The sequence below is a fragment of the Carassius gibelio genome, chromosome B19, assembly GCF_023724105.1.
Source record: "Carassius gibelio isolate Cgi1373 ecotype wild population from Czech Republic chromosome B19, carGib1.2-hapl.c, whole genome shotgun sequence".
Lineage (NCBI taxonomy): Eukaryota > Metazoa > Chordata > Actinopteri > Cypriniformes > Cyprinidae > Carassius > Carassius gibelio.
This window is the reverse complement of record NC_068414.1, coordinates 24,241,985-24,255,762: the sequence shown is the minus strand read 5'-3', so window position 1 is coordinate 24,255,762 and position 13,778 is coordinate 24,241,985. Positions and strand designations below refer to the sequence as shown.

The following is a 13,778-nucleotide window of genomic DNA, read 5'->3' as shown; positions in this document are numbered from 1 at the left end:
AGAGATAAGTCAGCAGGGTTTGTCAGATGCGGCGCTTCCTCCGAGCGATTGGCCTGTCTGCCAGCGGAGGATTCTGGCAGCCACCAGTACGCGTCGCCTCAGAAAGCCGGCCATAGATCAGAAGAGATGCGTCTCAGAGCGCGCTAAAAGTCTCAGAGCTCGGCGAGATATTCATCAAGATAACTTCCATTAAGAAACGTGTCGTTTTTTTGTTAGTTGCTCAGTTTCTGTCACCGTCCTTATCTCCGCTTCTGCTGAATGTGGGCGAAGTATCACCGCATGAAATGCTGAATTTATGATTCATTCTGGATGTGTGGTTGAGTGTTTTTCGAAACAATCAGGTTCTCCCGCCTCAAATCAATTATGCTTTGACCAAGTAACTAGCGGGACTAGCAAAGACAATCCTCCGCTTCATGGGCGTAATTCACTTTGGCAGGTCTGCATATTTGGCTTGGCCGCACGCCTGCCTGCTACAGCTGTGCAGGACACATTTCCACGAGCCCCCCCCCCCCCCCCCCTTCTTCTCTGGGAGATTACACTGTCTTTTTGAGGTCTGCCAGCCAGCAGATCTATGACACATGGGTCAGTGACATGACGCTCATCTAGCCATTTATTTAAAAATACATTCAAAATGAATACACTTCTTCCATGATGCGCATGTTTTTTCCTTTTTTTTTTTACGAAGTTATTTGTTTTTGGAGATGTAAAGTCATGAAATGAAGATAAAGGGCTAAAGAAAAACCATATTATATAGTTTGGCATAATCTTATATTATTCTTTCTTAGAAAAAAAGAGGAAATAATAATAATAGTTAAATAACATATTTCCTTACAACCTTTATACATGGGTTTTCAAGGAAATATTTGGTAATATAACCATATTAAAATATATCAGATAATACAATTTCATAAAAATAAATTACATTTTCATTTTAGCACTAAATTAGTTCAAGGTAAATGGAAAATGTCATTTTAAAGTTTTCCAAAATCATATTGCACATTTTAAACCCATTTTTCCTTTTCTTTACTTCTTGTAGACACTCTTTTGTGTCACTGACCAATATGTTCCTGGTCCGTCCTATACCACAGTCCACGATGTCCAGAGAACAGATCGCTCTCATCAATGTGCAGCACTGCATTATATAACACTGATGATGGCAATTCTCCCTCTCGAACGTGGCTTGTGATTGATACTGGAGAGCATCCATTTTCACTGGCACTCACAGCAAAGATGATATTTCTTTCAATCGCCCTGCCTGGAAAACAAGCCCATGTTTAGTTTCTTTCCTATTACCTTCTGAGACGCAGAGCTAACAGTGAAAGCGAAAGAGGGCTGAAGCGATTGCAAAACCGGCCACAAGACCAATACAGAAGCGGGCGAAGGCAGAGTAAGACATCAAATAATTCTCCACCTCCTGACAGGACATGAAGTACTGGAGCTAATTGCAGGGATCAAAGAACAAAGGAATTCACTCAGACATGATTTAATGGAGGCAGGCCAAGAAAACCTGTTTCAATTACAGCAATGAGGAATATTCAAGCGGCCAGCTGAACAGCCGGAAACTGCCTCTGAGGAAATCTCTGGCCGTTGAGAGGAGAGAGTGCTGAGAGCATTGACGGGGTAGGCTAGCACACAAATCAATCACCTGGGCGGTGGGCTTCAGCCAATAACAGGTGACATAAAATAAAAAGTAGATTGGGGTTAGGAGTAACAAGTAAATCACTTCAGAACATTAGCAGCTGATACTCTCTATCAAATTAAGTGAGAATGAGAAATAATCTGGGCGATGACGCACAAAAAAAAAAAAAAAATGGAGGATGTTACTGCAGACAAATCTGTGTGAAATATATGTGCAATAGCCTTTGTCTGCTCAGGCTGAGAGGTCAAATCCTTCCTTCCTCTAGAATGAAAAGCAAGGGGAAATATCTGCAGGTGAAAGGAAGCAGCAGATGCTGAAAATGTTATTGTTGCAGAAACGTTTCTGACACGTCCCTCAAAGATGATTTTGTCTCATGGTCTGTGAAACAGGGCTGATTATTTTTCTGTTGCAAAACTGATGTTTGGCCACAATGTTACTGGCTAGTGAGGAACTCATGTCTGTGTGTTTAGGGCAGAGAAGTAATTTTATGACAAATATACATATTGGTTGGCATCGACAAGCTCCCAAGTGACTTCCACCGCAGTTGAGTGCAGCGAGCAGGAAATTTGTCATGTTTACATCATGATCGAATGTGGAATAGGCTGGAGGGTTTTGGCTGCTTTGGAATGTGTGCCTTTATAATTATTGTGTGAAGTGTATGACATCAAATATGTTTCACATACATAGTGACAATAAAACAATTCAATTCTGAATTGCATGAAATGCATCTCCAGGAATCTGATTTGAATTGGATTTCAAACTGTCCATGAATCTGGTTGGGATTGAATTGTGAAAATTAAATGTTCATGGGTGTTTTTTGATGTTTAGATGACAAAATAATCAGAGTGCAATTGGATAAAAAAATAAAATAAAGTAAAAAAGATTTGGGATGCCATATAAACACACTGTTACAGAAGACTATGCACATTGTGGATTAGAAATTCTGACGATATTTTTATTTATATGGCAATATTATAGGTAATAAAAATATAGTTTTCATTATTTAACATTGATAATAAAGTGTTTTTATTCTTAAGAATGTTTAGATTAAGCAAATTTTCGAATGGCAGTTCCATAAATTAATACACATAAATATTTTAAATCTATAAATATATATATATATATATATATATATATATATATATATATATATATATATATATATATATATATATATATATATATATATATATATATATATATTAAAGAGTTTAATATGTAAATATGTAACACAGATGTAATTTATAAATACATTTTAAATAATGACTGTTATCAAACAGGTTTCCGAATTGCTTACTGTTTGCTTATGGTGGGAACTCTAGCCCTAAACTCATCCAATTTGTTGAACAGAGCAACACTGAAGCACACAGAAACAGCTTTAAACCTATAAATGACTTAGCCTACGTATTGATGTCATATTAATTTGAAATAAGTATTTTAACAGAAGAAGATTATACAATTTAGCTTTAAAACTGACTGTGTCATCTTAAATGGATCTTGGCTCTCCTTTTCCATCTTTATTTAACATAAAAGTCCCCTCTCTTCTCACTAATATAGAGCAATTGGAGAGAGAATGGCTTGTAATGCTGAGAATTATCAGAGGGCATATCAGTTGTCCCAGATCACCTCTCTAACTCGGTTACTGTTGGAAAGGGTCTTGCATCGCTGGCCTGGCAGCTACTTAAGACGCCCCTCCAATTCCCTTCTCAGCTTCATCGTGTGCAGCAGGCGGCTAAGAGCATATTTTGTACATTAGTACAGACGTGTGCCTCCGCCACCGATCAGGATTCTCAGGCTGCCTCACTCTGGAAGTGTGTCACTATAAAGCGGTCAACATAGAAAAACAATGGAAGTAGTTCAGTGGAATGCAAAGTATAAAAAAGGGTATGTATAAAGCACACTTTTCTGAATTCGTTGGAAACACGGCACACATAGTTACACCAGTACACTCTAAATAAAGGTGCTCCACGATATCATAGAAGAACTTTTTTGTCTAAATGGTTCTATTAAGAACCTTTTACATTTGAAGAACCTTTCTGTTTAACAAAAGGAGAAAGAAGGTTTTTCATTTTACAAAAAGGTAAGAAAGAGATGGTTATTTAAAGAACCTTTGACTGAATGGTTCTTTGTGGAACCAAAAATGGAAGCCCCTTTTTGAAGCATCTATTTTTAAGAGTGTAGACGGCGAAAAGTGATGGTTTTTAAGGATTAAGCCATTATAGGAATCAGTCAACTGATTCGTTGAAACACTGATTCAGTCAGGAGCGAAACACAATGTGTTGTTTGAAAGGGAACTGCTTTGGCTTCGTTTGGAAATTTGTCTAAGGAAATTGTAGCAAGATGTTGTTTTAAATGTAAGTTACTGAATATTAACTTCTTGTTTGTTGAACTGTTGTTTAAAATCAGCATCAATTCATTAGACCTTAGATATGAATTGATATGATTTTTTGGGGGGATTGGATCATTGTTTAGACACACACTTGGTGCATAAAGAAGATCTGTAAAGTTCCAAAGACTAAAGTCTTAAATCCAAAGAGATCTTCTTTATAAACATTAACAGTCAACCACAACCCCCAAAACGGCTCATTCAAACACGCCCCCACATCTCTACATCACTATGTGGGAAGATTTACATAATGCTGCCCAAAAGTTCACGCAAAAGTAAGAAGGCGTAACTTTTATTCTCACTGTTGCTGCTGCTGCCATGTCGTGGAGTCGCTAAGTGGTTTATGGTGCAAGCGAAACAACTTGTTTGGCTTTCTAAAGAGGACACGACCAGAAATCAGTGTTTATGTTGTATTTCAACACTGTTCCAGAACAGTTCAACCCAAATATTCAGATGTGTGAGGTTGAGGACTGTTTCCTGAACCAGTGGCCTGCATTTTATGTTTACGCAGCAAAATACACAATGCAACGTGTAAAAAGAAAGCATAAGTCATTATAATCAGTAATTATGTCCCCACTGGATGCAACAAATGCCTAATTTGTAATGGGTTCTATTGGTTTTGTCTGGTGAAGCCCTGATCGCCAACGAATCATTCTATTTAACTGGATCTTCGAACCAGTTCACCAAATCGAACTGAATCGTTTGCAATGGTTCGCGTCTCCAGTATGCACTAATCCACAAATTAAGTTATTCGGTTTATAAACGTGCCTTACACTCCCTCTGACGTGAAATAAACCAATATCCCGAGTTATTCAGTTAATCCTAACAGAACGTTGACTGAACTGCTAAAAGAGAACCGATGATGGGATGTGGCAGAGCAGCTGGACAGATTCTTGTGCTGCTGGCCTGAGAGAAGGGTGTTTGCATAAACACATTGCATTACACCAAATACACAAAAAAAAGTCTTTTTAGCAGCATCATATGACCCCTTTAAGTCTCATTTTTGGGTGAACTATCGCTTTAATATGAGACCACCACCACCACAATAACAGGAAGTATGACTCAGACTCTCAGTTGCACTGTCATCTCTCACCCTTTACTGCAACTCAGTAAAGTCGAGTCATTATAGTCACTGGCATTTTTTCTTGTCTTTCTGCGGTAAAAACGATATGTGCATGGTGCAGGTATTTGAAATGCCTTGACACACATGTGTTGTTATTGCATTCAAATACTTAATGCAGCAAATCACTCCTTCATTGTTATTGGTACAATGCCAGAAACGAATTGACCAGTGCTGTCCCTGACTGAATCACATTCTTTTTGGTGACTCACTCTCTTTGTTCATTGGTTTTAATTTTATTCCATACAGTGCGCTGTGGGTTTTGTATATAAATGAAAGCAAATCATTAATAGTTAAAGAGAGAACCAGATTAATTCACTTGAACAAATTCCTGGCTAATGTGTTTTATTTGATCTGTTGCTGTTGCATGAACATGTAATTTATCGTTGCCTTTTTACATATGAATGATTAAAGGGAAGGTGCGGCATGGATGATAAATGTGTCTGGCTGGATGTTCATATCAGCAGTTCTGTATCATTAGCGTGGTGGAAATGATGAGTCACCTGCAGCATAACCAGTTCCTGTTTTCACTGGCATGCAGGAGAAAGAAACCGCTACAAATGCGGACACAATGCTCACCTTTTCCTCTTGTTTTCCTTCTTTCTTTCTCTTAGAAACAGATCTGCCACTAAAGCAGCAGGTCTACTTCCTACAGGCAACAAATGAGGAAGTCATTGCTGAACAGGGATGAAGGGGTGTTTAGGACACCGACAATGTATAAAACTGAGCAGGGCACATAGAAATAATGACCTGTGATACTAAAAACAGAGGGGTTTGTTTGTAAGAGTTCCCCTGGAGCCATTTTTTTTTTCTTTGAACAGCGCAATTCAGTCTTATTAAACCAAACTGGCCAGACTGCATCTGGGTACAGTGTGGTCTGATGACCAGTCAAAGGGATAGGTAACTTCAAATATGAAGATTTTGACATTAATTACCTTAATTACTAACAAACCCTTTATCACTTTCTTCTATACTCTGTGAAACACAAAATAAGAAATTTTCAAGAATGTTGGGATCAAAACTGTTTCAAGATGGACTGTGATGACACGTTATTTTTTGTTCTCACAGCAAAAAAATATGTTTGATGTAGTTTCTATTAATCATTCTCGAAGTTTACCGATTTACCATTTTGAAGTTTTTAATAATATCTTCTTTTGTGCTCCAGGGTAAGACTAAAATGAGGGTGAGTAAATAATAATTTAATAATAATAATAAAAATAGCTTTAAGAAACCAGCAAGACCAGCTCAAATATATTTTAGCACTTCATCACTGTAAAACCTAACAGTGAAATTCACTAAATTAAATAAGTTCATTTAACTTAAAACATTTTTTTTAAAGTTAAATCTGAATAAGTAAAGCAATGTAAATTACAGAAATATTTTATGTGTATGGCTAACCACAGAATATTTAAAGGAAATTTGAGCTTCATGTTTTCTTATCTTTTTTAAATAATGTTTTCTGAGAAACATTTTTTATGGCTGTAGATTACATATTAAATCTTATAACTAAATAACTGTAAGTTATAATCCTCCTTAGAAATGCAGTCTACTTCAGGAGAGAAATTTAAAAGTGTGGATTTGGCAGCAGCTTTTATCCAAAGCAACTTACAGCAAGTTTAAGATATTTTATCACTTCTTGCTTTTCCTGGGAATCAAACCCTTTTGTGTTATTAGTGCCATGCTGTACTGTTTGAGCTACAGGTAGAAATATCACCAGTAGTTTCATAAATATATATTTGACAGCATTTTATGTTCAATACTTGTTCAGAATCATGGAGCAATCTCACTTTCTTTATTTTCAGTCTACTTTTCCTTATCCTGTTATCTCCTGATATATTTTCAAGATAAGGCAATGTATATGATTGAGTCACATTTTGAATAATCACAATCGCGTGAAATTGCGTGACAAGCTTTTTACTTTCATGTGAGTGCACACGCTGTGTTGCTGAGAATAGAGTAGGAGACACAGATTGTCACAGTCTCCAGTAGATAAGACGCTTTGTCAGCATATATCGCCGGGCGGCCGTATAGATCGCTCAGTAACATTCGAGAAACACTGTACCTGCTAGCTAATCAAAAAGATGGTGATTACACCCTTCATCTGCACGGATTGGTGATAACCTAAGAGGTATTCCATAGCGCTTAATCAGTTACAGATCTGAACCTCTCAGAATATTTATTCTACTACTTTCTTTTGAAGTCTTGCTCATCTTTTCCCAAGATAGAATGGACATTCACTGCACAGCCACTTCTCATCACTTAAAGTGCTGCAAAATCCATTAGTATCCTCTGTTATTGCCTGTGTGTGTGTGTAATGAAGGGAACATCTACTGGATGTGTATGAACTTCTGTGAGTGGGTGAGTAAAAGGGACAGAGAAAGAAAGAAAAAAAGGAGAGAAAAGGAGCACTTCAAGGAATAATAAGTTTGTTGGAGTCATGTAGGTTTACATTAGGAAATCTTTGAGAGAGAAACTACTGGAGTGAGGCCACATAGACCTGTTAATAATGTGGAAGGCACTTAATTGAAGACCATAGCAGTGGAGAGAATGGTCGTGTGGAACAGTATAAAGCAGGAGAAACTGAAAAGGAATTTTAAAAACTATTTTCCATGCAAAATGTGATTAGCCATAACCAAACAAAACCAAATCTCTCTTTGGTGATTCATTCATGAATCAGACTTATCCGGTTTTAACACTGACTCCTTGATCTGGTACATGCTTGGAAAATGTTGCATGAGTCATCAATCATTTTTATGATACTTTTTTTGTTGTTGTTGCCCTTTCATTGTTGTAGAATGGGAAAGATCAGCCAGCACAGTCACAGTTTCATTTTTTGTGGACTGTGGAATAAAGTCATACAGGTTTGGGACAACATGAGATTGAATGAGGACAGAATTTTCATTTTTAGATGAACAATCCCTTTAGTGATAAAGTTAATGCCAAAGCCGGTATGAAAAAAATAATTTTTCAGGTCAAGCAATAAACAGAGGCTCTTTCCAGCATGATCTTGAATTCATTATTTTATTAGAATACTAATAATGGTTTACCAAATGTATGCATGCCAACTATTAGACAAACAGAAACATCCATGCAAGAAATTCTCATTATGGCTAAATGCTAAAATAATTTGAAAATCAAACACACATATATACACAGTTTGTTACCCAGATTAAATTAATGAGCTCTATATGTGCTATTATTTCAGTAAAAATGAAATTTACAAAACACACACACACACACACACATTGTCCTTTCTATTAACGCTTCTGTTTCAGACTTTATTTGTGGAAATGTTCTCACCTCTGGACTATCTACATTTTTAGCTAATCATCTAATTAGTGATGATGCACAGACAGTGAATATTTATATATAATGTATTTTGTCTTTTTTTCTTGTTACACTTGTTCATTGTCTAGTTTTGTGTCAGTTCCGGCTCCTCTCCTCTATCTTCATTATTTACTCCTCTCTGCTAGGCTCATTTTAATCACAACATCTTTTCCAATATTTTAAGAAACAAAAAATGTTCTAGAGACTCGATTTTCAACGCAAATACCAGGTCTTCTTCATTTGATGCTGTGAAAGTGTTTTGCTTCCATCTTCTATTTTTGTTTTTTTTTTGGAGGAGAGGAAAAAATAATATAATTATTCATGCAGAGATGTATCTGAAAAATGTTTTACTCAAGTGTAAAATTGTTTTTATTCTGGCCCTCCATGAATCACTTATTTTGCTCCTTGGAGTGCAAAAGTAATGTAGAAGAATCACCTTGAGTCGTTCTTCCAGTGCAAATTCCCCTTTTATTCAGAAGTTACACTCTGCAAATTCCGTTTACGCTGCATGGTTGAACCGAATGGTAAAATTGAAAACTGTTTTTCGTGCCACATATGCAATTCTGTTGCTCACAGGAGATATCTTTAGGGACTGTGATGGTACAAGACATTGCCAAAAAAGGATTTTTCTCATAATCAAAAATTCCGTTTTTGTTCTTCAGATGTTTTCGATCAAATCCATTAGTCTGTGTTCACTCTGCATGCGAATAATCAATTTTTAATTAAAAATGCAGTTTGATTTAAAAGTTGTCACATTAAATTTTTTATATGTGTATATATATATATATATAGCAGCTCTAAAAAATGTATATGCACTTATATGTTAACTCTAACAATATGAAAAAAAGTAAAGAATGGATACTTGAGTGAGCAACTTTTTTTCCTTTTCTTTTTTAGGGGGAGTGTATTTTAATAATGCTACATTATACTATAACATACTAAAATAATTAGGGAAGACCATTAAAATGCACATAAAAAGGCTACAGAAGTGGATATTCAAGCCTTTACGTAAAAAATATATGGTGCTTTGGGGGAAAAAAGTCAGACCACTAACCAAACCCAATCACTAAAAATAAGTTATTCCTTAACTTTTCTCAGATTAGTGATTTAAATGTAATATGCAAGTCATTAGATTGCCTACAGATGTGCCTATACTGTTAAACACATGTCGTCACTGTGAATACGGATGAATACAGATATTGTAGCAGTGTGTTTTATTGTAACGCATGTACTGCAGGAGGCGTTCAATAGCTCAATGAAGGGCTGTCTCCTACGCATGAGGAGTTCTAAATATGACACATGATGAATCTGGCTGTTAGCATGGACAGAGGAAAGGCTACACTGAAACAGTATCAAGCTCAGATAGGGGACAGCATTGGTGCCAACTTCCGAGTATGTAATATGTCTAGTAGAATGTAACCACCGGGACTAAAAATATTTCAGTGACGACCACCTCATGGCATGATATCTCTATGTGAAATAAACAACGCTGACTTCTCTTCTCAGGTTTCATCTCTAAAAAAGTTTCATCAGTGTACCTCACGATGGTGGTGCTTTGGCAGAGAACGCATGTGAAACAAAATCTTTTTTATTTTTATTTAAATAAAATAGAGTATCCCTCGTTAGTACTTCTTAAATAAGTTCATGGAAACGTGCAGTATTATTATTTTTTTTTAACATGCTTTTATATGTATTATATTTTTTTGAATCGCTGGGTGGAACATGAGTGATTTTTTCTCTATGTGTAATTGGCCCACCATTACTTCATCTTAAAAAAGAAAAGAAAAGAAAAACATAATATGTGTATTCTTGGAAAACAGTTCTTATGCTATTTTCATGCAATGCTATTTTCAAATAATGTAAATCACCAGGAAACCAATATTGCAAATGTTGGCAATCAAATCCATTTTCTTTTTTGACAGCTTATTTATGCTGCTTTTATAAGAAAAATTCAGAGAAAGGAAAAGAAAACATAAAAAAGGAAAACATGAACATAATACATTTTGAACAACCCTTTCCTTTCGTTTAAACATGGAAAGTATATAGGTTATGTGTTGTATCTAATTTTGTTTTCTTAAATTGATAAATTCTTTTTCTAAATAAATAATTACTCTCTAGCTGAGAAAGCTTTCCCAAATGTTCATGTATTTTCTTAGCAACTGAAAGTCTATTATTGTAAACATTTACCTTGAAACTATATGTATTCATCTTCTGCTGTAGATTCATATGTTTGATTCACATTTTATACAGCTAGCACAATATAAGTGATAAATCGGTGTAAAATTTTTATTTTTATAGATAGAAAATAAAATGCGTTACACAGACAGTAATGTTCTAGTCAGTCATTTGGAGACACTACTGCCAAGTTTATTTTGTATTTTCTTTATTTGTGTGTATGTGTGTGTGTGTGTGTGTGTGTGTGTGGGTGTGTTTGACAACAAGTGGCTGGTTCATCTTAAAGTTGTTATTGTGGACAGGACTAGTAATTATGGACCGTTGGACTTATGGTTTATGGTTTGTCACGGATGAGAACAGAACATTTAAAACTTCATGGTTGGATTCTACAAGTACAAGTAAAGCACCTGGAATCCAAAACCATGTTAACATTGTAAATATGATGCACTCTGTATTATCATAAGACTATACATGTACTTATATAGTACGTAGCATAAAATATATTCACTTGCTTACAAAAATTTAAATTTAATTTAAAGGTTTTTTTTTATTATTTTTTTATTTTTATAATGACACAGAATGACACATTCTACAAGGGACTTTACATCAATATTTTCAGGTTATAATATTTATATGAATGTATAATGAAAATTTTATGACAGCTAGGTGTTTAAATTTCATGTTAAATTATCCAGTGGTTTTACAGATTTTCCATTCAGTCAATAAGATCATAAATGCTGCCGATATGATAATTATACAAGAATAATCATGAAATGCTGTTTACAGTAATTTTAGATGAAGTACACCACAGGACATGTCAACTTCCCAAAAGTGTTTCATGTCAGCTACACTCATAACTCGTTGTCAAAAACATCAACTACTGTGTTCTGCTAATTATTCCACGCAGAAATTACCACCTGTCAGTAAATGCTCACAGAATGACAGAGTGTTTCATTTCACTTATTTGGTTTCAGTTCTACATTGCTGAGCACTGAGAAAGTTTTGAATAAACAAATATGTCCCTAAAATCAAAAACTAAATTTATTTATATATTTATTAATATGTTCCTACCCCATAATATCTGTAAAAATATTCTGGTTTGCGTGTATTATATGTATATATCTGCCCAAATGTTTGCCCAGGGTTTTGTGTCATACAGCTTTCCCTGAGAAGGATTGACAGCAGATAAAAACTAGAAATAATTCTTAAATAACATTTCCATTGCATTTCGCATTGTTGTTGGTTTTTTTTTTTCTCTGCTCGGAAAAGAAGTGCGAACCACTGGATGAGAACCGATTCTAATTTAGATGACTTATCTGACCGGGTTTCTTCAGCAGTCTATGGCGAAGTTGCAGTGGCGCTGGAGCTGTTTTAGTGGTCACTGTCCCTTTAAGAGAGCGCGCTCTAGGGTGGCGCTTTCCTCCGCAAGGGCTTCTTGATATTAATAGTGTTGGTGTCTTGAAACTGACGTAATGCTTGGAGTCTGAGGTCCTGACAAGCGATAACATTTCTGATAAAGAACTGAGATCACTGCAAAAACCAGCCTCCTTTTTTCAATCCCAGACTCAGGCGTTTTTACTATTAAACACAGTCTCCCAAGATTTCACGTGTACAGGAGCAATTCGCTATCTTACATCCCCATAAAAAAGAAATCATTCCCCGAGATCAACAAACAAACAACACAAAGACGCTTCATGGCTCACGCCAAAGCTCCACCATCTTTCAGACTGCAAAGACTATTACAATTTAATCAACAGGTAAGGAGAAAGCGAATCAATGAGCATTGCGATCACGACAGAAGAACGATGTGAATTTTAGCTGTAGTTCCTGATGGCTTTTAGGGGGAGAATGTTATGTAATGTTGAGTAGGGCGAAGGGATTTGGTGATGAATCAGTTGAGTGCTACTTTGCAATGAAAATAAGAGCACGGTTCTTCGGATTTCGCCGTGCCATTTGGTTTTTGAGGCTAAATTGCAAATTGAAATTGACGACTTGTGAGCTCCCAGTAGTTGAGAGAAAACACACGAAGAGGTTTTTGGATTACTTTTTCCTTCCCATTTCTTTTCAGCTATTTCGTTCTGTGTTGCAATGCGTTTTGCGCAAGATAATATCCCGAATGTAGTAATATCGTTTATTTCTTTCGTACATTTAAGCCGCGAGGCGTCTTTTATGTGCATTGTTTATGTGTGAACCGGTTGCACTGCGCGCTAAAGTAGCTAAACGGTGCATAGCTCAAGTTGTAGAAAGTTTCATTAGTGTGTAGGCTACTGTTTTTGCGTAAATGATGCTTCAAGCTGAATGGCGCTTTCCACACAAACTTCTAAAACTTTCCGTAACTGATGTACGATAAGAAAACGCGTAGGCATGGCAACGCGCTGAACGTTACACTTAATTTTCCACATACAAAGAGTCTCAGGTTGTTTACATGATAGTCTACGGATCTTAACGGTGCTTTTATTGCTATTTTGCGGTTTTATTCGAAGGCAGGTAGCGAAAAGACGTTTTTCTGCTTCATTGCGTTCTTCGAGGCGATGGAGACGTGATGTAAGTTTCTGAGGAAAAGTTTCTGAATAGCGGCAACGAGCTCCCGACTATACGAATACTATTGTTTCATTTGGATGTGTGTTTTTGTGAATATATAAGTAATGGGCAAGCTTTTTATTTGTTTTAGCAACTGTGTGGACAGCTTTCGCACTGAGGTGTGTTTGTGGGGGCTGCAGTTCACAAAAAAGTTTCTTGTGGCGTGACCAAAGTGGCGTGATGGAGCTTATCACTTTTCAAAAAAACTTTTCAACAGAAGTTCAAGGAATTTAAATAACTCTGTGTTAATCTTCTAAAATGAAGGCATGTGTATAGAAATTGTACTTTTTTTATTTTTTTGTTGGCGTGTACAGTAGTCGTTTTCTCCTTCTTTTCTTGTTGATGTTATTCACCGATAGAAACTTTTGTACAGAGGACAGGAACACACTTCCAGTGTTCTGTTTATTTCTAACAAGTTCGGTGTATACATGTTCATATCCTATACAGTTTGTAACATTGTTTAGATTTTGAGTTTGAGTTGTTGCAAGGTTCCTCACTTCTGCAACTTCTGGTAACGTTTCTGGTTGAATTTGGTTTTACAATCACTTTCA

At 36.1% G+C, this 13,778-nt stretch overlaps 1 protein-coding gene across 3 annotated transcripts in view; it reads left to right on the top strand.

The window, feature by feature from the left end:
- The first annotated feature begins 12,097 nt into the window (after nucleotides 1–12,097).
- The window catches only part of trps1 (trichorhinophalangeal syndrome I), a 105,159-nt gene continuing 103,478 nt past the window's right edge, over nucleotides 12,098–13,778 (top strand). Inside the window, exon 1 of one of the 3 annotated variants that reach the window (XM_052583648.1) lies at nucleotides 12,098–12,404. The gene's annotated coding sequence lies outside the window, so the exon portion shown is untranslated. Of the gene's footprint in view, nucleotides 12,405–12,516; nucleotides 12,679–12,835; nucleotides 13,192–13,778 lie in introns of those variants that run through there. The other 2 variants (XM_052583651.1, XM_052583650.1) reach the window with 2 other exon arrangements.